At 41.4% G+C, this 26587-nt stretch overlaps 2 long non-coding RNA genes across 9 annotated transcripts in view; one reads left to right on the top strand and one right to left on the bottom strand.

Annotated features, from left to right (window-relative positions):
- LOC113993367 overlaps positions 1-26587 on the bottom strand; it is an 84518-nt gene that overhangs the window by 16790 nt on the left and 41141 nt on the right. For 3 of the 8 annotated variants that reach the window (XR_005565782.1, XR_005565790.1, XR_005565784.1), the window contains 2 exons: positions 3947-4053; positions 1977-2155 (listed from right to left, as the gene is read on the bottom strand). The exons of 1 other annotated variant lie outside the window; for it this stretch is intronic. This is a non-coding gene — a long non-coding RNA (uncharacterized LOC113993367). Of the gene's footprint in view, positions 1-1390; positions 1773-1976; positions 2596-3946; positions 4054-11321; positions 11386-26587 lie in introns of those variants that run through there. 4 more of the 8 variants (XR_005565785.1, XR_005565783.1, XR_005565788.1 and 1 more) reach the window with 4 other exon arrangements.
- On the top strand, positions 4600-9170 carry LOC120324456. The gene is made up of 3 exons (XR_005565791.1): positions 4600-4970; positions 7140-7221; positions 9024-9170. It is a non-coding gene; the product is annotated as an uncharacterized LOC120324456 (long non-coding RNA).

Genomic DNA, 26587 nt, shown 5'->3' with positions numbered 1-26587 from the left:
AAACTTCAGAGTTCCCCCTCTCTGTGACAGTGACCTGGGGAGTCCCCCTCTGGCCCTGAAGAGCCTTCAATCAAGTTGGGGGATCCCCAGCAGGCACCTTCCTTTTTTTCTGAGCTAAGACACTACAGTAACTGTTCTCTTTCTGCCTCTGGCCTTTGTTGTTCAGTGTGCTTTAGACAGGTCTCTTTTTTTCTCAAAAGATGCCTCAGATCGAAAAGAAATCCCTTGACACCTGCCAACACATCTTTGATGAATAACCATCCTGCTTTTTGTATGAGGTGGAATAATTTAAAATGGTGCATTTGCTGAAAATATTCTCTTGACATTTGTATTTACCAGCTCCAGTACTTACTCAAAGAGATATTGTGAACGTAGACCCAGACATTTGCAATCTTACCTCATTAATGCACTGTGAACTGCCTATAGATTGAGCAGTTGTCTGTATCTTTCCTAACCTCTTGGGGGATTATTGCTAGAATTGACTACCACTGTTTGTTTGAACTCTTTATAAATTAATAAAAAAATCAATACCTGGTTGTAAATGCCAGCTAATCACAAATAGCTTTGTACAAATTAGAACGGGGATATAAGAAGAAAGTAAATGGACAATGCCTGTGAGGGTGAAAAAGTCAACACTCAAAGTTCATCTGCTACCTGAGTGATTCCAGATACATTCAGCCTGTTCCTGTGGTTTTGTTATTCATGAGAGATGGAAGTGGAGGAGCAGAGCTAAGCAAACACAGCCCACGCTCTATGGGCAATGAATACAAAGAGCCACTGAGCCATGAGAGTAGGAACTCTATCAGACAGAACTGGGATGCTGGAAAATTCATCAGCTGGATTTTAAAATGGAAAAAAAGAGTCCTTTTTAAAAACTGATTTCTGGATAAATATCTGGGAAGGAATTATCTGTCAGATCCAGGCTCATTGTTTTTCTACCTCAGCAAACACTGCTCTGGTTTACCTGTGCTCACTTGATACAGCTGTGCCAGCCACAGCATCCATGGGGTGGGACTCACACTTACTAGAGTTAATAGAAGATTGATGTATTGCCCCCAAAAGTTACAGAGGTATCTGTGACACAGGAAAACCTTTCTTTTCCTGTGTATAAAGCAATTCTGTGTAAAGGGGTATTCCCTACTTTTATAATGATCAAAAGAATGGCAACCAGAGAGAAAAGGGAAATGTATCCCATCATCAGCTTTGCTCCATCTGATTCAAAGAGATCCCATGGATCTGTCAGGACATTTGCTGCAGTTTTGTAAGAAAGGTTAAGTGTGTGCAGCCAAATCCACAGAGCTCTGGGTGAGAGAGCAGCCCAGGACTTCTGCATCACACACACTGACCTTCCTGCAGGTGGGACCCTCCTGGAATAGCAGATCAGCTGTCATTTCCCAGACAAGACTTGCACTGTTTTATTAATTCTTCTGATTGATGCAGATTTATACTCTAAAAATCCTTCAAAGAGGGTTTTGTTTGTTTGTTTGGGTTTTGTTTTGTTTGCTTGGGGGTTTTGTTTGGTTGTCTTTTGTGTGTGTGATTTGTTTTCCGGTGTTTCCACGGTGGTAAAATACTGTCTGAACAGCTCTGGGAGCTCTTGTGCAAGACTTGCATGAAACTTCAGTTCACCTGCTTTAAGCTGTGAAAAGCAGCTGCGAATTTTCTGTACTCTTTTTTTCTCTGAGTTCTAGAAGTTCTTAAATAAGCTCAGAATGACATGATGTAGAGTTTTTCTTGTTCCACAATCAGCTTTGTTTTTGCTTAATGCAAGCCTAAAACACACAGAAAAATCATATGAATTAGCTGTCATGAAATTCAGCTAAACAAAACCAATATGGAGTTTGACCAAGGTGAGTTGAAAATAAAAATGTAACGGAAGCGTAGGTACAAAGAGCAGATACACTTGAAAATAAACATTTCATACCAGGTTGTATTTTTATGACATCCTGAAGTCAAATAATGCACTTTGTATGGAATTCTGTAACAATCAGTATTTATTTTCTTGAATTTTAAATGGTACATAGAAGACCCTGCAAGCACATCCAGAAAACTCCTCTTTTGGATAAATTGTTGTTTTCATGTACTCCTTTTTCTCACAGTAGCCATCCTTTCGGTGTGTTTGTTCTCATTTCAAATTACCAGTTGAGCCTTTCATCTACAATACGAGGGACATTACCAAGGCATTAGTAGTTAAGCTGCTCTGTTAATTACAGCCAGGCTCCTCTTTTTCCTGCCTCCCAGTTCAGCAGCACCAACGGTGCCAAGTGGCTCTGCACCTGCTCTGCCTCAGCAGCTCCTGTTCACACACAAATCTCTGCTCTCTGAGATCTCCAGGAGCTCTTCTAACTGCTGGACAGGTGGAGGACCTGCCAAGGTCCCCAGCATTTGGCCACAGGGGCTGAACTCAGCATCCATTCAAATGGAGATCCCTGAAAAGCCGTGCCCGTCTGTGCCACCTCCTCACGCCTTCTCCAGGTACATCCCAAATCCCCAAAGGGGCATGATTGTATTTCCTGAGCTGTTCTCTCTTTCTTTCCTTAGAATATCCAGCTTTTGTTTAGACCATGGTCTGGCATTTCTGCAAAACTGATATTTCTGCAAAATATATAACCCTAACACTGTTCCTCATGCTTGCAGGCAACCAGCACTTCATTCAAGTATATGCAAAATTAAGTAGTTTTCCATTTACATCACAATGCATTTACCTACATCAAATTTCAACATAATTTTTTTTACCCTATCACTCTACTGCTGCTAAGGCCCCTTGTCAGTTTGTCACAATTAACCTGCATGTTTACTGCCCTGGATAATCTCAGTATCCTCAGAAGGTTTCACTAGGACAGAATTGCTTATTGGTGACTGCAGGGTCACCCCCAGACACTCTGGGAACCAGGGAGGCCCCTGAGCTGGGATCCAGCAGCCCTGAAGGCAGGCACTTGTTGCTGCTCCACCCACCCTGAAGTTTGTTCAGGTGAGAAATCTGCCAAAGCTCAGGATATCACATTCACTAGAGTATCCATAGTTAAGAGATTGGGAATTTTGTACAGTACTGCCACCTCCAGTATTTGGAAGACTTGGATAAGCCAAGATAAAGCCTTCACCTGTGTAATGAGTATTTGGGGTTATTGCTTTTGTAAACTCCAAATATTTCTTATGCAAGCAACAATGCAATTGTCTGCAAATCACATCTGGACTTTCCAGATTCCCTCAGTGATATCAGTATCATTACATACAACTGTGTTTCCTTAGTTTTGTTTATACTTTTAAAGAAAGCTCTCACAAAGTGAAAAAAAAAATATGAACAAACACTAATCTTTCAGGGCCAAACGATAGCTAAGGAAAAAAAACAAAGCCAATTTATTTTTCCCTTCTGTAATTCTGTTTGTGAATAGAATGTAAATCAAGTTAGCTGGATAATTTGCTAAAACCCATGGATGCAATAATTCTTATGTTGTTCTAACAGAGAAAGAAAGTAGAAAATGTTACAGGGAGAGACAATATGCAATTATGTATGAATACTAACACCCTAAGGGACAAATTACCAACAATGACAGTAAAATACTGCAGATTTCTTTTTGTGCTACAGTATAATTGACTTATACTCTGACAAGAAGAAACAGCTTAGCTTTGGAGAAAAATTTGAAAATACAAATTATGTATTTGCTGGAAAGTATATAGACTCTTTGTTTTTCCACTTTGCTTTACCTAGGATATTGACTGCATTATTTTATTTTTAACTTACACATGTGACTTTATTTCAGAAGACCTCATTTTTTTTAATCTGCTCAAGAAATCATTAATCTTTCTTAATGGTATTAATTATGCGACTTCAATTACTTAATCAAACTTAGTCAATACATTCAATGCAAACACTTTTAAAATCACATGTGGGAAACCTCTTTGTTGTTTAAGTGAAGGAGAAATAAATCTTTCTGTAATGACTCACATGAGCTGAGCCTCGAGGGGCTGTTCCCATCCATCAACACCACACCTTGTAGAATCTGCTGCCTGGTGTGGGACAGCAGCAGTTGATGTGACCTGATAAGCAGCAATCTGCAAACACCAATGTTGGGGCAGAATAAGGGCCTTAATTTGAATTTTATTGTTCACCTCAAGGAGGATTAAAGAAACATAGTCAAGCTTGGTTGCTCAGCATCCAGGGTACTTTTTTGAGTCATATTTGCAAGGTCCATATGACTAGTTTTCAGGTTTCCCCACCACCACCTCCTGCATAAATACTCTGATTTTATGTTTCTGTAGGGTGGTTAAGGATTTGAGACAGATGTTCCCAAACAACTTTATATTTTACATTTAGAGATGTGATGCTTTCACAGATGCTGAGTACCTGGATGTGACCACAAGTAAGGTCTCCAAACTACTCAATAAAATGGGCAACACTGGCAAAGACACAGCAGTTTTGCTTGCAAATCAATGACACAGTATCTTGGAATACCTTGAGTTGGTAAAGGACCCATAAGGACCATCAAGTCCAGTGCCCTGCTCCACACAGGACCAGCTACAACTAAATCATGTGACTCAGAGCATTGTGCAGACACTGCAGGAGCTCTGACAGGCTTTGTGACAACACCATTTCCCTGAGGGGCCTGTTCCAGTGACTGATCAACCTCTAAGAAAGGAACCTTTTCCTGATGTCCAATCTGAACTTCCCCTGACGCAGCCCCGTTCCATCTGCTCGTGTCCTGTTGTTGGTCAGCACAGACAGGACATCAGCACCTCCCTCTCCACTGCCTGCCTGGACAAAGGGGCACCAAAGATGGGTCAACCCTCAGCCTTCCCTCCTCCAGGCTGCACAGGCTGAGGGACCTCAGCTGCCCCTCACGAGTCGTGCCCTCCAGACCCTTCCCCAGCTTGGCTGCTCTCTCTGGACACACTCTGACAGTCTGCTGTCCTCACATTGGGGTGCCCAGAACCGCACACAGGACTCGAGGGGAGGCTGCAGCAGCACAGAGGTGAGCAGGACAATCCCCCCCTGGACAATGCTGTGCTTGATGCCCCCCAGCACAGGCTTGGCCCTTTTGGCTGCCAGGGCACACTCTTGGCTCATATTCAACTTGCCATCGACCAGGACCCCCTCATCTGCAGGGCTGCTCTCCAGCTTCTCATTCCTAGTTGAGATGTGTTCCCTGGATTACTCCATCCCAGGTGGAGAATAAGGCACTTGATCTTATTAAATTTCCCATGGCTGGTGATTGCCCAGCTCTCTGGTCCATCCAGATCTCTCTGTAAGACCCTCAAGGGAGTCCACAGCTCCTCTTACTTTAGCATCATTAGCAAACTTATTTAATGTACATTTGACTCCTGTATCCAGACCATTTAAAAGAACATTTAAGAACCCAGCCACAAAATTGAGCCCCTGGGAGACCCCACTATTTCATGGCCCCCAGCCTGACATAACTCCATTTACTATAAACCTTTGAGCCCAATCCAACAGCCAATAGTTCACTCATCATACGATGGGCTTCTCTAGCTGTGAGCAGCAGATTCATACCAGGACAGAGCCAGGTTTGCCTTTTCTGTCTCCTTGGTATTTCCAAGGACAGTATCTTTCTAAAGGGTGGAAGAAGAAAGGTAAACATATTTTACACTGTTAAAGACAATTAAGCTCAAATTAACTAGAAAGGTTTTGAACTGCAAAATGAGGAACTACATTATGTAATATCCAAAGGAAAATGGAAATTAGGAGGGCTTAGTCTAACCTAGGGAGGCACAAACCATTGAATGTAGCACTGTGCTGTACAAGGAGGAACCCTGCCTCAGAGGAGTCCTTATATGAATTAATGCTGCCTCCTGATTAATCATCCTGACCACTCCTGATCATCACTGTGGTGGAGAAAAATGAGAGTTTGCACAAAATATCCCTTTGAATCATTCTGTCAGCAAAATTTGCAGCAGAGTTATTGATGATATCTTATTCACCATCTGAAGCTCTTGTAAAACTATTCAAGTCAGAACTGAAAAACATACAAACATCTGAGAGAAAATGAATGGATAAGCAAAGAGTTCTCTTAATACTCCCCACTAGTGAGTATGATATATAACTATGATTGAATAGTCTCACTGCCTTTTTTAGATGATCTGACAGCCTTACTACTTTTTAAAAGTACTAATGAACTAGTGCAGATATTACATCTTCTCAAGCCTGCTACCACAAACACCAGTGGGTAAACTAGAGGGAGTGCATGGATTGATCTACCTGCAGAAAAGGGACCAAAATGGGACTTTGGGTTAGTGGAAAATGTGAGGCAGCAATGTTTCAGGTTCCTCTTTGAGGACGGGAAGGGGAAGGTTGTCACTGAATAAATATAATATCTGATCACACGGCAAAGATATATTTTGCTCTAAAAAGACAGAGATGCTGCAGACACAGTCCTATGCATATTCCCCTTCTTCTGCACAGTCACAGTGGGTGGGTGGTACTTTCCAATCTGTTTCAGATGAACAATATTTGTAGACACTGTGGTTTCAGATGGAATTAAAAATAAAGTGCATGAAGGCACTGACCAAACGTATCTGAGACCTGAATTGATGTGGACTCTGTTCTACTTGACCTAAACCATCAATCACACCTGGTCCTGGACCTCACAGTGCTCTCCTTCATATATCCTTAGGGATTGCTCCACTGAATTCCACAGTCAGAGCAACTGAAAAAATATTTCAGATCTGAAGATGTCTGTCAGCTGCAGAGCATCCCATGCTCAAAAGATTTCTGTGAGCACCCAAATACTTCTGTGAGCACCTTGCACAAACAGCAGGTACTTTGTCCTGCTCCCAGTCAGACCATTACTCTACTGTGTAATGTACCTCCAAGTGTGGCTGGGAAGTAACAAAGCTTTGAAATTATATCAGCAATTTGGTTGCACATCTATATCTATGAGTGGTCTGAACACTGGAACAGCTTCCCTGCTCTCTGAAGAACACGAGAGCTTGGTCAGTCAAATTCATCTCATTTCTTCTCTTTCTTCCACCAGTGATTGGACTTTTAATGGGTTAAAGAGGTTGGGAGAGGTTTTACAGGCAAGAAGTGAGCAAAGTTATAGCTGCTCTTGCCTATGAAGACACTAAGCCTTTTCTCCCTTGGCTTGGGTACCCAGTTTTTGTCAATATATTCTCTTCCTCAGGCACGGAGGAGAGAGATTTTAGCCCGATAGAAGCAGACCCAGCATCAGAGAGCAGATTAGAGCCAAGAAGAAAGTGATAGAGGTGACTTCTTCAGAACATAAGTAGTTCTCCTGTAACACTTAAGCCCTTATCAGGTTCAGGAGCCTTCTCTCTGCCTTTGACCTTAAGCCCCAACGAGATAAGATTTGATGACTGTCCCCATGGCTAAGCAAGATGTTTACCTGTTACATTACATATGCACTGCATATACATTCTCCTGAGCTCAAAATGGTTACACAAATGCTAATAATCAATTAAAGTCTCACAGGTCCTGAGATTAGGAAGGGTTATTATCTTCATTTTACAGATAGGAAAAAAAGCTTGGAAAGGTTGCATGATTTTTTCCAGAGGTCACTTGGGTTGTGATGTACAAAGGGTTCCTGAATATCAAGGCTGTTCATAAGGATTCCCACACTTCAGTGCTGAGGCCTGGGACAACCTCTGATCAGGAGTTGAACTGATCTTTTAATATGCTGCACACCAAGCTCTGAGTCAGAAGATTAATGCTGATTTAGTTATATCCAACATGTTTAGTATCATTTCATAGTCTAACACTGATGAGTGTCTGAAACTTCTGTTTTTCCATCCTCTTACTTTTGTGAGACATTAAAATCTCCTTACCACCTGGTTAAACTGGCAAATATCAGCTTAAACACCTGTGTTCCTGATATATCTATTAATATCACAGCATGCAGCACATGCCAGGTGCATTACTTTGAGAGGCTTGGGATAGGGATTCAGTCTAAAATGATGCTGGTCTCATTAAGAACCATGTTTTCCTCTTTCTCACTGTGTTCCTCTAATCTTCTTACAAGGCAAACAAGCCAGGTGTTTTCTGAGTACTTGTGAAAATACTGTACTTTGAATTAAGCTTCAGATATTTATAGGCTGAGTTTTGTGCAATTGTGGTGTTGTTTGTGTGATGCAGAGTTGAAGTGGGCCATCTGAGAACAAAATACTGCCCTTCCCCTCCTTCACATGACCCAAAGAGTAATAAAGGTTTTGTGAAGGCTCATAAGTCACTTCAAACACCCTCTGAGAGCAGCAGTGCAGCCATTTAGTAACTCTCAGTTGCATCTTAAGAAATACTTTTCAATTATACAGGCTGTACTTCCACACTTATCTAATTTTAGGGGAAATATGCAAAGACTCTGAGGTGGGAAGGAGTTACATGGGAAACAAAGCTTATGTGGAGGACTTGTCACTCCAGAATGAAGTTCAAGGCTGTCCCAAAGTTGTGTGAATACTGTGCTAAGTCTCTCATTTTAGAAACATTGTTGGATAACAGGAGCAGATTCCAGACTAATACAGCTGCATACCCCTCTATCACACAGCTGCCAATTCCTAGCGAATTCTGCAATATAGTGACAGTAATGGAAAGCAAAATGATCTCTAAATAATGGTTTAAGATGGTTACTTGATAAAGGGCACTGCAATAATTATGATCAATGGAGCATGGACTCAATATATATTGCCCATTTAGATGCACCAGATTAGCTTAACAGCTTTCTTTAATGTTCTGAGTATTTTGTGTGTGTGTGTGTGTGTGTGGTTGTGGATGTGTATATGAGAGGGACAGCACTGCACATTTTGGTGTATTCCTCATTATTAAATATTTACCAATGCAGATGAGCACCAATGCATGGAAAAGTGAAATGTGAAAGTTAGACTGTCAGTTGCAAAGACAAAGCATAAAGAGTTATGGGGGGTTTTCTATATACAATAATTTTGTGTTCTTAGTGCCAATAATTGCAGAAATAATATTTGTATGTTTAAAAAATAACACACAGAGAAGGTGATAGAAAAAATGTTCAGCTGGACTGAGTGCTTCTTTGTTCCTGCAGACATACTGAAACAGGATGAAGGTTTGAGAAGAACCAGAGCAGGTGCTGGGTTTTGACTCACGTGAGGAGGGTCTAGGGATGCCCTGCGGATTCCCAGGTTCCTGGGAATTGTATTTCTTCACAAAATACAAGGTTCTGAAATAAACCTCACTGCTAATTTTCAAAGCCCAGAAGAGGTGATTAAATTATAATCTCTAGGACAGTTTCACTGCCTAAATATTTTGCCCACTGAACTTCCTGGATGGTCATCCCTCAGCTCCAGCCTTACATGGAGCTGACAGCAGGGTTGTATCAGGAGGTATAACGTGCTTTGGTCAAACATGTGACCTTATTTACACAAATCTGCTGCAAGAGCTCTCTCTGCTCCTCACTGGCCATGCCAGCACTGGCCATGCCAGTGCAGTCTGAGTGCCTCTCATGTTTTAAAAACATGCAGAACATTGTTATTGATAATTTTGCTTCAGAAACCGAGGCACAAGTGGGATGAAATTTTCCCAGAAACATGCAGGCAACAAATGGCTGAGTTCCCACCTTCAGACTCAGCCCTAACCACTGGCATGTCCTGCCTCTTACTGTGCATTGAAATAAGTGCCAGACGAGGGTTGGTTTCAAACTGAAGAAGGACATAAGTCTGACTCATAGCTTTGACAAATTTAGGACTGTATTTTGACAGGGCATAGAAGTGCAATGGCAGATGTCACAGACAGTATTAGACCTCAGCAACTAAAGAAGCAAGGCTATTTTTGAATCGTAGAATGAGTGCAAATCTATCTATGAATGCTATAGATATGAATATGTATACATATATGAACGTATATATATGAAATAAACCCCAAACAAACAAAAAGCCCAAACCAAAACCAACCCAGACTCCCACACTAAGGTTTTGGAGATTTCATTTGATTTTGTTTTTTTTTCTGTGCCCGTTTTTGTTTGATCAGGCCATATTAAAAACTGCTGCATCAAACCTTGAGTGGCTCCTTAAGGTGTCCTGCTTGGCAAGAATCCTTATGAGGTGTATTTTTCCATGTTTTGTGGTGTGTAGAAAGGAAAACTCTGCCAGCTGTTCCTGGGCAGCCACCCCCTGTGCAGGGATGCCCTGGGGGGCACCACCACCAGCCTCATCTGCCTGATCCTCTGCTCAGGGGGAGAAGCAACTCTCAAAATGCAGCGAGTCCTGTCCTAAAGGGGATGTAATTCCTCGTGTAGATCAGGGTCATGACAGAGGACCAATAAAATGATTTAGTTTCAAAGGTACTAAAGGGTATGATTTGGATGAACCCTGATGCTGTATTTAGAGAACCCAGTCAGGCACAAGCCTCTCATGGCATTCACTACAAAATAATGGGCAAAGGAAATGAATATTAGATGCAGAGCTCTAAGTGTAGCACCACACGCTGGCTCTGTTTTGTGAAAAACCATGGCAATTGGTGAAATGATAGTAATGTGTGATATACAAATATTTTGGGTGAAATATATAATCAGTTAATTGGTTTATTAAATTATAAAACTTTTGTTTGCTTGAAAGAGCAATAAAACTAACTGACTAAATGAATATTCGTCCCTTTGAAGACTTCTTACATTAATTATGTTTATGCATCACTTGCAGCAGTAATGTTAGACAAAGGAAGCTTTATCTTTATATGCCATAGCTACATTGTATTGTGGTACAAATGATGGCACCGACTTTGTGTCTACATAATTACTGAAATCTTATCCCTTTTGTGTTTGCACATCATTTTCAGTTTTTTGGAATAGTTAAACTCCATTTTACTTTTTAATAACATTTTAGAAATCATTCTGATTCAGGTAAACAGAATTTGATTGCTTTGATGGATTGAAAATGGTTAGCTCAGCCAGAGCTTATTTGATTTGTTTCTTCAGGGATTACAAAGAATAGGATTTTATCTATGAACTGACAAAAGAGGCAATCTCTGCATTTTTGCCTATGAAATAGCAGATCCACTAAGCCATTGCTCCTTCACATAGTGAATGTATTAGTCATGGGGTTGCTTTTTATTCATTTTCAAAGTTTTTATTCCACATTGTATGGGGTGTCAAGCTCCTTTGTTCTTAAAAAAACTAATCTGGAAAAATAATACCGTCAAATGGAGGTTGGGGAGAGTCAGTAGCCCATTAGATTTAAAGCAGATTTTAAAAACAAACAAACTCCCTCTCCCCAGTAAGGGACATCTTAGACAAACGCTCTTCAACTAATGCCGTGGATTTAAAAGCCTGAAGTACCTGAATGCTGATTACCTGACAAAGTTCAGGCACAGAGTTCTCCCTTGGCTTTCCCCAGAGCTCAGTCCCTGACCCAGCCAGATTACGTGGTTTTCCTGGTACTGCTCTTCATTTTATCCTGTGTGACATGACATTTGCAAAGCAGACAGCATCAGGAAAATGTCAATATAGGGCACAGAGATGATACAAGACACCCTGAATAATGTGTTTGGGATTGTTCTCTCGCTGGCTGGAGCATTCTCTGAGTTCTCTTCAGAGAGGCTGCCCTGCCTGGGGCCCTGGGCCTGCTGGGTTTGCTTCATGGCTCAAGAGTTTGTTGATATGCAGAAAAGCATGGAACAATTTTTCAGGGAATTTGTAATTTACAAGCTTGGTGTTTGTCTCACACTGTCTCGGCCAAGTATTGCTGCAGATAATAATAATAAATACATTTCTATCCAAGAACCCTTCATTTTTTTTTTTGGACTCTTTTTCTCTTTATTCCTGTTTGGAGTAGTGAATAGAGGTGTTCAGTCATTCAATGAGTAAAGTGCTTAAGTACGTATTCAATTTTCAATAATTACTCATTTCTTTTAAAGAGAAGTTTTTGCAGGCTGGGACCTTGTCTCCTGACTGTTTCCAGATTTCATCCTCATACTCTGACTATTGGAACACAACAGGGTTTCCTGTGTGTGCTTTAAAGCTCAATTAAGTTCTAGATCCTATACAGCCTACTCTCAGAAGAGGCCCTTAACATAATAATGGGATGTTCTTTCTCAAAATTTCCATCTATGGCCAGACATGACGGGAAATGTCCAGCATGTTACTTCTGTATTATCCCTGCTAAATGTTTTAGATTTCAAGTGTGTATTTGAAGACCAGCTAGAGAAATCAGGTTTGATCCATTTTCTCCTTTGATTTACATTATCTGAAGATTTGGCCCAGCATGAGATAGTTTCTCTTCCCTTTAATACACAGATATAGAAAAAAACTACTGATTCAGGTAACTTAGGTTCTGGAAGACAGCTTTGGGGAGTATGGATACAAGCTGCTCTAGGAAAGGTCAGCTGTACCAGCATGTGTGTACCCTGCACCCACAGCCCCAACTTTAATAACTCCTTGTCTCCTAACACCACCAGAGATGACACAGGATGGTGTGTGGTTCAGAAATGAATGCAAGGAGTCCCAATATACCCAGAGCTGTTATGATGCTGCTGTGGATTTTATTTTAAACAGGAATGCTGTCTTTCCAAGGTTAAACATAAATTACTTATTTTAACTTTTTTTTTTTTTTTTCAGAAGAATACTCATTTTTGTGGTTATGGAAGAGGCAATTGTTTTATATACCTCATTTTTATAATTAGGTGCCTTCTTATGCTGATTTATGACTTATTTTAGCTTCAACTGGTCTGTCTTTCTGACAGCAAAAATGATAATCCATACTCCCATGGAAGCTTCAAAGAAATGCTGATAATCTCCTGTGCCTGATCCCGAGACCTGGCAGCAGAAAACTGGAGGAGGAAAACAATGTGCTGAGCAGCACCAGTGAGAACCTCCCCAGAGCAGCGGGGCAGCACTCAGCCCCCAGACAGCACCTCTGACACTGAACTTCTCCCAAAGCTGTGGATGAACCTTGGGCTTCCCCGCTGTTACAGGACTCAGCAGAGGCTGCTGTGGGTGTCAGAGGAGGAGAGAAGCCTCACTGTGCCCTTCAGCACTTCCCCACACAACCCCATTCACAGGCAGGGAAAGGGGCACCACAGCAGAGTTAAAGCCAATCTCCCTCTCGAAGCAACAGGCTCCCTCCCACACTTTGTGCTGTTTTACAAGGCCAGGTGAGCTCGTTCAGGAACATCAGACAGTTCCCTGCCAGTGCTCTGAACTCCCTCAGCTTTAACCCAAGATCTGAGTTGCAAACGTCTTGGGCTTAATCCTGTATTTAATTAAGTGAAGGTCAGGAGGAGGGTCAACTAGACTAGTGAACTTAATCCAAGACCCAAAGGTTATACAATAGCTGCTTTGGGGAGGTATAATTGTAGATAGGAATTGAGAGAAGAAAAGACAATATAACTGAACAAGTTATATGATAAAGGAGGAGGGGAACATTTTTTTTTCAGAATCAAATTTTTTTCAGACTGTGTGGCACTGGATGTATTTTACATGAATAGCCACTAGATAGCAGAACAGGCATGATGCTCTGAGAGTTTCCTGGGCCAAATGCAGGAGAAACAATGCCTTGGTCCCAGCAAATACAGCATGTGTGGCTGTGTTCAGCTGGTACCACTGTTTCACAGAAGGATTTTTAAGATGCTGGTCCATTGTGCCGCTTCCTGCTGCTCTGCTCTGAGCAGTTTTCTCCCCAGCATGCTGAAAGAGGAGTTTATTTCCAGAACAAGCAATCAACCCTGACTTTTGCTCTAGGGAAGACTTTCTGAATGAGTGAGCTGATCATCTGCCCAAGTCAGGGGAGCCCCAGCCCTGCCTGCCTGATAGCCAGCGGAGTCCCCACGAGCTGGCCATGGGAGACTGGAGACAGGGACAGGACACTATTGTGGCCCCCTGGCACTCACCAGGTTTTAACTGGGAGCTGCTGATGTCCCAGACACTGAACTAAGAAAACCTTCTTCTGTCTCTCTTCCCCTGCAGCACACTGCAGTTGGTGCCCTTTAGAGGCTGCAGGGAGGAGCTCTGTGCCCTTCAGGGACTGGCCCAAGGGCCCCTGGCAGCAATAGCATCCTGTGATGTGCCCCCAGAACTGCCCAGTTAACACCCAAATGCTGCTCTGGGCAGATCTCTGCTGCTGGCCTTGGTACTAGGTGACACTGGGCAAGCCTCAAAGGGTCATAACTTTAAGGTGGCTCTTGAGGGGAAAGGGGGCAGTTCACTGCAATCAAACTTCATGAGGTTCTTTTATTGCTGGCCCAGAGAGCTGCTCTTGAAGCAATTCTTCCCTGTCCATCTAGCAGCACAGGATCCTGCCACAGGCAGCTCCTATAGCTTTTATTTATAGGTATTTTAATTACCTATTATTCATTAATCAAAACTTTTCAGTAAAAACCCTGATACATACCTAATGGTCTATAGAGTTTGTACTCCAGTTTAATTAGACAATGATCATGTTTTTAAAAGACTAATTTGTTTGCCCATAGGATATGCTCTGAACCAAACCCCCAAAAAGTAATGGTCTTCTTGTATTCAAAATTAGAGAGAAAGCTGCATCAAACAGTTGGGTAAGGAGAATTTAAGTGGGGTCTCACCCACCTGCACCTGATGAAGCAATGAAAAGCTGCAGTGGCACTGCACGAGTACAGACATCTCACAGTCTTGTATGAAAGTTCCATCCATGCTGAGTTTGGAGTTGTGCAGCCGTGCTCTTGACAGACCTCAATTACAGAAGTCTCTTTTACAGATCAAAGCATTTTTGAGCATTAATTGGTGGACTCATCCAGTCCCCAGGACAAGGGTCTAGAGGAGAGGGTTGGAGCACTTCTGTAAGTCAGAGGGATGAAAAAAAGCACTGAGAGAATTTCCAGTGCTCCATGTTTTGCACCACACTGTGGCAGCCTCATGTGATGATTCCAATCCTCATCTCTAATTCCCATGCAGTCAGACCTGCTTGGGAAAGTTTAGAACTTAATTATGTAAAAACATTCCAAGATACCAATAGTAATTGATCCTCATTACAGATTCAATTTGTCTGCAATTGTTTTAACTAAATAAGAGAGATGTTTTTCAGTTACAGCAGATGAGGGAAGGAGGGCGTGGAGACTTAAACAAGGACACACTTTCTAACTCACTGCCTCAAGGGGAAAACAAGATTTTTCCAGAAAAAAAAAATGTTTTAAAGTAATTAGCTCCTGGGCTGAGATATTTTCATCCTGCTGTGAATTTTTATGACAGTGCTGTTAGACTGCTGAAAATACGGTTTCCTAGTTTATCTTCCAGAATTTTAACTATGATGTGGAAGTAATATTGCAGGAGTACTAATTATGTATCTGTAGCCATACATGCACCTGCATATACATGCCTAGATATTTAAACCTGTCACTTGCAAGAACTGAACCTCTCGTGCTCAGTGAAACAATGAACTACATTGCACTGCCCAGTTCTTTAGCATTTTATCCGTTTAAAAATTAAAATGAAGGAAAATAAGGAAGATATTCTTGCTTTGAGTGTGTTGTTCAGTGAATACAGAAACTGGTGGATCTCACAGAATTAACTTTCAATGCCATCTCATTGTCTGACCTGGACTAGGTGTATTTGCTGTCTCAGCCTCAGCCTCCTGGTTTGCAAATCGGGGATAACGATGCTGAACTCATTTGCAAAATGCTTGAAAGTGGAGCTGGACTGAGATCAAATGCTCTTATTTGATATGAATCATGTAATCCTACCTAACAGGAAGAAATGTGTTGGGTGCTCTCAGGTACCAGCCCATTCAGTGCTGAGCTGCACAGGTTCTGCCAAGGAGCGCCTGTCACCAACACGCCCTGCTCTGACTCCCTCTGCCAGGAGCTCCCCTCGGGCTCTGCAGAGCTCAGGGACAATGCTCAGACATCCCCAGCCCCTGTCCCTTCCCGTGGTTGGAATGCCAAGCAATCCCTCTGTGTGCCATCAGCACGGGTTCAGGGCAGGAGCCTGGATGGAGATGTGCTGGTGGCTGGGGGCTGCATGGGCAAAACCCCCACTTGGCAGGTATTTCACATGAGGCTGAAATCCTTAAAGGAACAGGAAGAGTAAATACCAGAACTATGTGGTTTTTTTACAATAAGCCAATAGGCAGAATCCAGTTAAATAAAGAGGTGGCTCAGTCAGAACAGAGCCTTTCTGCTGGAGCAGCTTTCACACTGTCCACACACCCCCATCCACATGGAACATAAGCCTGCAGGTGACACCAAGCATCTCCAGCCTAAATGAGAGAACAGGAAGGATGAAATAATACTGTCCTGCCTGTGTAATTAGAGAAGCTGATGCGTGAATCATTGTTATAACAAGTTTAATTATAAACATGATTAAATAGGCAATTAATGCATATTCTGCCCCGGATAAACAAAATTAAATTCCTGCAATATTAACATCTTCCACAAGGTTTGTTATTAGATTGCTGTAAGTCCTGTGGCACAGGAACATTTTCATGTCCTGTATTTCTGAGCAAACGCAGTTTTTTATTTCCAGTTAACCAGTGGTAAAGGACAAAATTTGCTGCTCCTCTACACTGCCAGGATCTCTGGAAAAACAGCATGCCATGCATTTTAAACAACGTATCCTGAAATAAGCCACAGACAGTGCTGGCTTTCCAAGCTCACCTAATGACAACTGACCTCAGCTAGGACTGGCCATGGACAGGAATCCCAGGACTGAGTCCTGGGCAGGCAGCTCTCCCCCTGCTCTCCACTGCCCCACAGAGCTGCTGGGATGCTCCCAGGGGATCAAAACGAGGGCATGTCAGGGGCAGAGCTCTGGGGAAGAAGTGCTTTGGATCTGGGGATGGAATACCTCAATTACAAGTAAAATGCATAGGATTTCCACTGGAAAGTCAAAAGGTGTTTTAGTGGGTATGTTTTATTTCCTGTGAATCTCCAGTGACAGCCTGTTAAGAGAGGTAGTGATACCTTCAACATATGGGCAGTCTTTTGTCTGAGTAGCTTCAGAAAATCGTATAAATATTAAATACATATAAACAGTCTTTGGTGTTTAGTGACTACTGATTTAAGGGTGCTGAGGAGACAGAGAAAATGCTAAATGTCCATCCATCTCTCTGAAAATAAGGTCCTGAGAGAAGCCTCCAGTTAGCAAAATCTTGAATTAGTTTTAGGAAATGCTGAAGTTCTGTTTTTCAGACAATAAACTGATGACAAGGAAGTGTTTGAAACTGGTTACCAACTCCAAAAGTATTTAAGGTTGTGGGGTTTTTTGCAGCACAATCCCTGTCCATTTTTACTTTGGTTTTCCTTGAAGATATAATTTATATTTTCCCAAGCCTCTAAAGCATTTAAAATTTTATACATTGTCCCATTCTTCCTAGCCAACTGGGATGGGATTTCTCACCAGTCACTGATTTAAAGGTCACCAATAAATATGTAAGGGGACTACACATATTCTTTATTTGCCCTCTCCAAAGCCCACATCTTCCTCATGCATGAAGCCTTGGGGGCAGTTGATAAAAAAAGAGGAAGATGCTACAGTTACATTTAGCTGTGGTATCACATGCTGTGTTATTATTCCTGACTGTTGAGATAACCTAGATTCCTTCTCTGTACCTCTTATAATTGCCTGCGAATCCAGAAAGGATCCAAAATAAATTGATATACCATCCATGTGCATAAATCTGTCTCAGCAGAGACTGATTCAGCACATTTTCTGCAGCAGTGAAGGTGCCTCACCGCTCCTGGACGTTGCTCATTGTACACTCAGCTTTTGGAAAATAAGCAGCATTTCTGCAAGGCTGTTATGCTGTGCAGTTAACATCTTCAGCAGGGGTGGAATAAGCAAGCTGCTGGGTTATGGGGTCTAGGGAAAATCTCACTTGGGATAAGAAATCGCCACAAGTAATTTTAGCTCTACACTGCCACAGTGCCTTACTCTTTCATGAACGAGGCAATCTTCATTTAATACAGCTTGGCATTCACATCTCATATGACACATAATGATGGTCATACTGCAAGGAAATTGGTGTCTCCATCTACAGCTGTTAGTGACGGTGCAAGCGTGTAAATTCTCAGGTGGATGACACAGGCAAATTCCAGCTTTCTCCCAAGTAAAAGTGAGAGGCAGGGGCCACTTTGCTGATCATTGGGCTCTGCTGGTTGCTGGAGAGCCAGAGAACAGCCTTGGGCTGAGCTGGGGTGTCCACGTCAGGCAGTTTTGTGCTGGGCAATGGAAATGAGGACGGGTAATATCCTGAGCTGTGCTGATCAGTGCAAGGGGTCAGGATTGGGATGGAAAGAGTGCTCCAGCTCCAGGCACTGAGGATTCTCCTGTGGTGTGGCTCCAGCTGCAGAGGGGGCAGGTACCAGCCCTGGGCCCAGTGCTGAGCTGCTGTGCTGGGGTGACCTGCAGGATGGAACAGGGCTGGCCACTGCTGGGGATCAGGCAAACAGCATTTACTAGTGAGTGGGCCTGTGTTAGGCGTGTGTGCAGATTTATGCCAGCAAGGGCTGCCCAGCCAGGCTCCTATTATTGTCTGAGAAGCAGGGGCTGCCATGCTGAGATTTGCCTCCCAGAAGGAGGAGGCAGAGGAGCACAGCCCTAACCCAAGGACACCTGGCTCCTCCACACACCACCTACACTTATTGCACAGTCAAAATCAGCACCACTTCAGTTGGCTGATGTCAGCAGAACCCCCTTGTCTGGGGTCAGCATTGCCTATTAAAGAGCAGAGAGGAATTTCAGAATTCCCCAAGACATAAGCACACTGAAAAGCCAGCTGAATCCCCAAATATGCTTTTCCTCAAAACTAACAGGTGTACTTTTCTTTCTCTTGTTTCTAATTGAAGTTCTTGGCATTCTAGTCAATGCTCCACAGTGTATTTTGGAAAACAATAAATCCTGGTAACAAGAGCCCTTGCTGCAGTATTTCACTGTTAAATCTTTGCTGAGATTTGGGAAGAGTGTACTGGGGTTTGTGTGCTGAATTATGGGGTGTGTGGATGAATGATTTTCCACCTTTCACTTTTTCAGCACACAGGGAAAATCTCTGATGAGTCAGATTCCTACTGTGTCCACATTTGGATGTGTACTTCAAATATATTTACATCTTTCTTTGAAAGTAAATTATTATTTGCAAGTAGATAACATTGATAGCTTATTTTACAGGGTGAATCAATATTTGATTTTCTTCAAAATGTAATTTTGATAGTGTGTTTTCTCCCTAAAAGAAAGTGTTTTCATAGGAAACGATTTTTGGTTCAATTCTCAAAGAAAACCTGGAGTTTTCCTTATTAAAAATTTCTGTTTATAATTTTACAATATTTTTGTAATTTAAAACACAATTGCAAAAAAGCAAAAATCTTCTCTGAAGCACTTTTTCTTTGAAAAAATCCCATCCATTTTGCCTGGAAATATTTGAGGAAAAAACCTACTTTTGGAAATTTAATTAAAACCTTTGTGTTTAACATTACTTGTTTATTTTGCACCCAAATACTTTTCTGATTAACTGTTATACCATTGCTACTGTGACTAACTGAAAAGCAATGTGGCTATTTCTGATATAGTCAATAATTTTGTATTCATGAACTTCCTGAAATTGTCTGTAATGACAGGTTATTTAGAAACATTAAAAAAAAAAAACCAACCAAAAGCAAACTTGTGAAGTTTCAAAATCTTGTATGCATTCTTAAAGACTTATTGAGGCATTCTACTATGATAGTGGGTGAAACATCACTGAGGTTTTCATCTCACAAAGGCATAATGAGACAGCAAAGAGTTTTCCAAGACTCTTCATTAACAATGATTAAAAACTGTGAAATTGTATTTAATAGTTTATAGTCTATATTTTAACTATAATACCATGAAAAAGAATTCTTTTTACTCTTTTTTTCCTATTTAACATCACTATTCTTCAAGAACCAGAGAAGCATAACTCTAATAATTTTCCTATTTCTGAGAAATTTTTATGCTGCTTTAACAGACTAAGTGAACACAACTCCTTCTGTCACAAGCTCCAAATGCTGCCCAATCTTTTAACCCCAAGCTGACCTGCAAGATCAAATGTAAGCTTTCATTCCTCTAAAAGGCTTTATGATGTCAAGAAAGAGCACTTATAACAGTATGTTGGGTTTGTTTTGCCCTAAGCTTTTTTGGCCACTTACAGGGTCCTTCAAGTTCAGTCATTAATATTGGAGCTTGACCATAGCATGGCTATTAAAATGGAACATTACTGGGAAAATAGCACACATTCTTTCCAAATCCATACCCTGTAACTTGTAGTTTCACATATGCACTGACATTTAATGCAAAAATTAGGATATATATAAAAGCTTCAATTTTGCCTTTATCCTTGAAAGTGCACAGCCCAGAAGACCAGTTGCCAGCTGTAATATAAAGAAGGATACTACAGAAACTGAGAACTGGTTATGGTAGATATCCTGTCAGAGGAATGACTTATAATCTGGAAATACAAGCAGCAAGGGAGGCCCACCAGCTAGACCTGTATCATCTGAAGCAATCAAATCCTGCAAATATAAAGCAATTTAGTATTACCAGTTCCAAGCGCTCCCCACAATAAGGGCTCTTGTCTGCCAAAGTTTAATATTCAGAGCAGAAACCACAAACTCCAACAGCCACTTCTGGTCAGGACAGCTCATAACAGTTCCCAGGCAATGGCACAGTTGTAGCAGCACTGCACAGAGCAGCTGGGGATTGACTCGTGTGTCAGCTCCTGCAGCTGAGAGCTGCAAAGCCATGGTGGGTCAGACATCCATTTGCTTTATAGATTGATATAATTTCATCAGAATTTATGATGTGGGAATTATTGCACTGGCAAGAAATGTAATCTAACCTTCATCTCGCACAATGTAGTCCCGATATTATGGTTTTCAGAGAAATATACTGACTCGTTGAATCAGATTACTCCGAGCGCATTCCTAATGGATTTCAATATTCCCTTGGATAAACCAATGCTATTTGCTTTGTATTTATTACATTAAAAAAAATATACAGAAGATAAAACCTCTTCTAACACCATATATTCTTTCATTTTGCAAACTACAAACATACATTTTTTTCATTAATTTTAATGTCTGAACTTTTCCCTGGGTAACAGTCACAGCATTTACTCAACTACCTACGTTTCAACTACACACTTTAAATGTATGAAGAATTTCAAGTGTAAGTATTGACAGCTGTGTGCTTTCCTCCTTCCTCTCTTGGATTAGACAGCTTGTCCTTGCATATCTGTGAGGATCACACAGTATAATTATTAGTGCTGGGATATTCCCAAATGAAAGAGTATGCCACTGGTAATAAGGGATATATTTGGGATATTCTTTATGATGACACTTCTAATGTAACAGAAGATTTTACTAAGAGATAAAAGTTGGATCAGTCCTGAGGCTGCTTTATATCATGAGTCAAGAATGGGGAAAATAATAATAGCAACAAAGATTTATATAAGAAGACAAAAAAGGATCTTGAGAGTGAGTCCCCCAAACAGCTCTGAAAAGATCCCAAAACACCCCTGTGAACTCCAGTCCCTAAGCTATAGTTAAATTATTCCAAAGAAGAGCAATTATTTTCAAACCCATCCCCATATGAACATGTCCATTGCTAAGTTACCTTCTCGGAGCTCTCATTTACCAATAAAAAACCCCTGTCAAGTGCCCCAGAGGAGATTTGTCTCTGGTAGTGCAACATTCAGCTTGGTGAACATCATATGCTGGAGCTCTTGAGAGCCCTGAAACACCTCCTGGGCAGGAAGCATTCAGAGCAGCTCAGGCCAGCTGGGAGTGGCTGAGCAGGAACAGAGCCCACTGCACCCGTGTGCTCACCTTGGCACCACACCCAGCCCTGGGCAAGTCCCAAAAGGGCAGGAAAGGCTGAAGCACTGGGTTGCAAAACTGGAAACAGAGCTTCAAAGAACTAAAGCCAGAAAACCATATTTTTGGGGGATGGAGGGAATGGAGTATTGTCCTCAGCTGTTACTCCATAACTCCTGTGTGCTTAGTGTGGGAACAGTGAGCAGTGAGTGAACACTGAAGGTGTGGGGCAGCAAATGTTCTCCCAGACAGGAGGCCAGGATTACCTTTTGCCTCCCTCACCTCACCTCACTTACAGTCCTTCTTAATCAATAGCTACTGAGTGGAAATGGTTCATCTCCCACCCCATTCAGAGAGCGCCTCAATCTCCTGACTATTCAGCTACCAGCTTGTTTTATATTCCTGCTTCATTTTATTGTCCTTCCCTCCTGCCGTGGTGATCAGACAAAACAGAATAGGTTAGTGTATCAATAGAACTGCAAACTGCTGTGCATGGTATGTAAATATTGATATTAGGAACGGGGAGACTAAATTAATACCTCCACACACTGTTAGTTCCAGGGTACTTGGTCGTGTCTGGGCAGTTTTATAAACAAATATAAAAGGAAGAAATAAGACATTCAGACAAAGATCCTGTTCCTTACTGTTATTTATGCTTGAGCAGAGTTGGAATCAGAAAATAAAAACTTGCTGGTTCACAGTGCTGGAAAGTAAATTTTAGTAGGAAATTCTCCTCTTTGTAAAGAGACTCATATTCTGTACGGTCTAGTCAAGCCAAAGTTGTTTTAGCATTGACATTTGGGTTATATTTTAAGTGCCAGATGATATGTGAGAATATTCATGAGAGCATTTGTTAAAAAAATCACCTTTTGAGCTCAGAAGACTTCAGCCCATCTAGTTATTGCCCAGTTCCACTGCACTCACGGTGCTGATGTGGTGATTCAGGGTCTCCAGCTGAGGAGCTTTGTGAGCTGCAGTGCTCCTCAGAGTGCAGACCTGAACAGAAGTCAGATAAGGGAGACGATTGCCTTGCTTGGATATTTTCTTGAGGAAAAACAAACAAACAAATCCACCTCCCAAAACTAAAACAAAAAAAACCCCAAACCTTTGATAACGAAGATTCACCAACCTCCTCAAGCAGCCCAGTGTATTGTTGCTGCAGTTTTCCTGATGAATGCAGCTGCACAGGACATACAGCTACACATCAAGTCTATTGTTTCTGGAACAGCCCAACACAAGCACGGAGAACATATGTTCCCTATTCCTATAATTCCTATAATCTGTACAGACTGTACTCAATAGGAAGTAGATATGCAAAAGGCAAGAGTGAGTTGGTGTCACTTGTTACTGAGAATGCTGACTCACCCAACAAGGACTGATGTTTAGAAAGAGGTGTCTGAAAGAAACAGTTTTTCACTGTAATGTTCAGGAAAGTCATATACAAGCAATTTCTTCTGGATAGACTCTTACTACATGACTACAGCGATTGCAGAACAACCACCCCAACACCAGCTCTGGCTCTGTACAGAGTAACCCTTTTCCCTAACTCCTACAAAGAGCATACAGGGGAAATGTGTGAGCATCCCAGTGTGATGGTTTCTGTTGAACAGACATGCTGTGCTAATGGGTGAGATGAGAATATTCAGTCAGTGCTGTACCATTATTAAGTGATAAAGCCATTATCACAGAAGAGATGGGAGATGCTTATAATTCTATTCCCTGGACACAGGTGGCAGTGCTTCAGAATACAGGTATGGTGCCTCATGAGATGGTCATCATTGTTTCACTCACCTATTCTTTATTGTCCTTTGATATTCACTGCAAAGTGGCATTATTTAATGAGGCTGAAGCAGTTGTAACAGACTCTCCTAATGTTTGGTTGGGTGATTTCCTGCGTGCTTCACTACACACCATCTCCTCCTCTTTGCACCTGAAACGCTTCCACAGCAAATATCACCAGCCAGTGCTAAGTAGTCTTGTGTGGGTAAGATCCTCCCTGGGAGGAAAAGCTGTGTGTTATGAATCCTGTTTAACTAAATCATGGCTAGTATTAAATACTGCACTTGGAAAAAGGTTTCAGCCCAAAATTAAGGGAAAAAATAATGGTAGAGTTTGAGCGTGCAGTCACATGAGTGCATCTGTCTGTGTCTTACAGAGGCAAGGTTGAGGTATTACCTAAAAGCATTCATTTCAAAGCAGTGTAGTGAAGCCTGAAGGAGCACTATTTTAAAACAAATCAGTCAGCATTTTATTGGTGTCGGCCCAGCTTTGTACTAAACACTCAGATTAATGTTAAATCACAGCTCAGGAATTATTCATGAGATCTCACACAATGTAATTGCTGATTTTGGCATCAATAGTCTGTATCCCTTTATTTCCTAGATTAGCTTCCCTTCCTGAACTACTGTATGTCATGCCAGAGACAATGATTTTATATGACATATTTAGGAAAGAGAGACCCACCTATTTTACATAAAACAACGTCTGAGAAATGTACCCTCATTGCCGAGGTGCCAGTCTGCGCTGACACGTTCCTGTGAGAGGCAGAGCCTGCTGGGAGAGCAGGGAGCACAGAGCTAAATGTCTCCTTTCAAACTGTTAACTGAATGGTTAGTTTTATTCCAAACCTTTATAAAAACTAATGAAATTACCCTTCACCTATCTTTAAGGATTAGCATTAATGCTCAGAACAAACTGCATGACTACTAATCTCTTAATGTCCCTAAAGATATGTACAAAATGAAATTTATAAATAATAAATGAAACCCAACTTTTCCCAGAAATCCTAAGTCATCCTGCTCTTTCCCTCTCCCTCTCCCCCTGAGAGTTGTTGCTCTTGTGTAAGATTAGGCTGATGTAGGAAGTTGGAGAAAGGTGCCTTTGAGCATGGAAGTCAATGAGCTCCATGCTTTGGGCCTCCACCATTTTCTTCCTCTAAAAATACTGCCTTTTCTTTGTGCAGCAGAATGTTTAGATCTAAATATCTTCAGCCTCTCCCTCCTTTCATTCCTTCATGCTCCAAATACCTGTACCACATGGGTGAGCACTGAGAGCAGGGATCCCCAAAGACACAGAGTATTTCATGCTCAGGTTGTTACATCCTGTAGCTGCCAGAAAAGGAACACAACCACACATGCCATTCCCTCACAGCCCAATTTTCCTCCAAACAACAACCAAACAAAAAACAAGACTTAAATTCTCAGAGTTGATGAGAAAAAATTGTCAGAATTTGTGAGAAGTCGTTGCATGCACTACACAAAAAAGAGTTACCCGAGTGAGAAACCCAACTGTTGTTCTCTTAGTTGGAATGCAAACCCAGTATTTTCCTAAATGATGGCACTGGAGGGATTAGTCACTCTGATTTTCCAGAGCCTTCAGTCCACCCACTGCACTTTCACCCCTGCTTATAGAGACTCACACTTGCATACTTCAAGATTTTCATATCTACTTCTAAAGCCTTGTTTTTTAGGCTGTAGAAAATTATGGATTTCAAATTTAATAGTTAAAGATTTCCCAGGAAAGCTGGTCTCTGACCTCCATCTCTGGGGTGTTTGTTTGCTCAACAAGAACATCTGAAGTGTATTTATCACGTTTGCACATATTTTAGAGTATAGCAGGCATATAAAATATATAAGTAACTATTCCTGAAAAATTGTGACAGCATGATTTTGATACACTTTTGACTGAAACTTGCTCACATTTTCATGTCCCTGTCATTGCATGCCTGACACAGTTTGCCCAAGGGGTCTTTCCAGGTCATTTTCTGATCTACATATTCTCAATTTCTGAGAATCTTCACTGAAGGAAATGTTTCAGGCCAGAGATTTTGTCCTCTTCAAGGGCTGACTCGCGGAAGACAAAGATTCAAGCCCAAAGAGATCCTCGGTTATCCAAGTTGTCTGAGACTCATGCACTTACTTTTTAATCACTGATCCCTCCCAGCAAAATTTGGAACTCTGAACTGGACATTTAGGCTTCACATCCAAAGCAGAAGTAGGATTACATGCCTTGTGGAGGGAATACTCAAGTTATGGCCTCAGAAGTCTAAAACTCTCTTGAGTAGAGGTTGTAGGAATTGTTATAAGAAAATCATATTTATCCATGATAGAAAAGCTTACTTCGTGGATAACATTGTCTGCTAGTACAACGTACATATATAAAAAAGTCATGGAATGTTCTTTAAAAACACTTCCCAAGTGATCATTACCACTTGCAAGCCAAAGAGTGATTTTGTTACAATAAAGCAGATCTGTTTCTGAAAGTTATAAGACTCCCATAGGTGTGGAGTGGAGCTTTAAGGACTCAGAACCCAGAAGAGCAACAGCACTTATTTTTATGCTCATAATTTTGCAGTGGCCAAATGTACAGCTTTCTAACTTTACAGAAGTTGCATAAATTAATAATACAAAATAAAAATAGTATGATCCAAATTACCTCAAGGCTCAGATACCTTGTGCCTAATTTCAGCCCAATTTTCATGGCTATGTTATCTGAGCCTGCATATTTATAATGGAATTATTGACAACCCTTTTTTCATAAGGAGTTCCTCCCGCTTTGAGACCAATATAAATATAGTTGGACAGATTTAGCATGCAGGAAAACAAAAATCAGTGAAGATTTTGATACGCAGAATAATACAGAAACGACAACGTATTTTTGGCTCTGCACAAAAACACGCCTTCATCTGTAAATGATTACACTTCTATCTGTGGTGGAATGGTGGTGTGGGGCATATGAATCTCACCTTCAAAAGATATTCTTACGTTCTACGAAAAAGCGCCGGCAAGCACAGGAAACTTCAATCAATGTCTTATATTGGAAAACTATGACACTGTCAAACCGGTGTCATTAAAGCTAACTAACCATATT

The sequence above is a fragment of the Pipra filicauda genome, unplaced genomic scaffold (genome assembly GCF_003945595.2).
Source record: "Pipra filicauda isolate LSUMZ 115617 unplaced genomic scaffold, ASM394559v2 scaffold53_size3534045_pilon, whole genome shotgun sequence".
NCBI classification, from domain to species: domain Eukaryota; kingdom Metazoa; phylum Chordata; class Aves; order Passeriformes; family Pipridae; genus Pipra; species Pipra filicauda.
The sequence above is the reverse complement of the archived record's forward strand: the minus strand, read 5'-3'. Positions and strand labels throughout refer to the sequence as shown.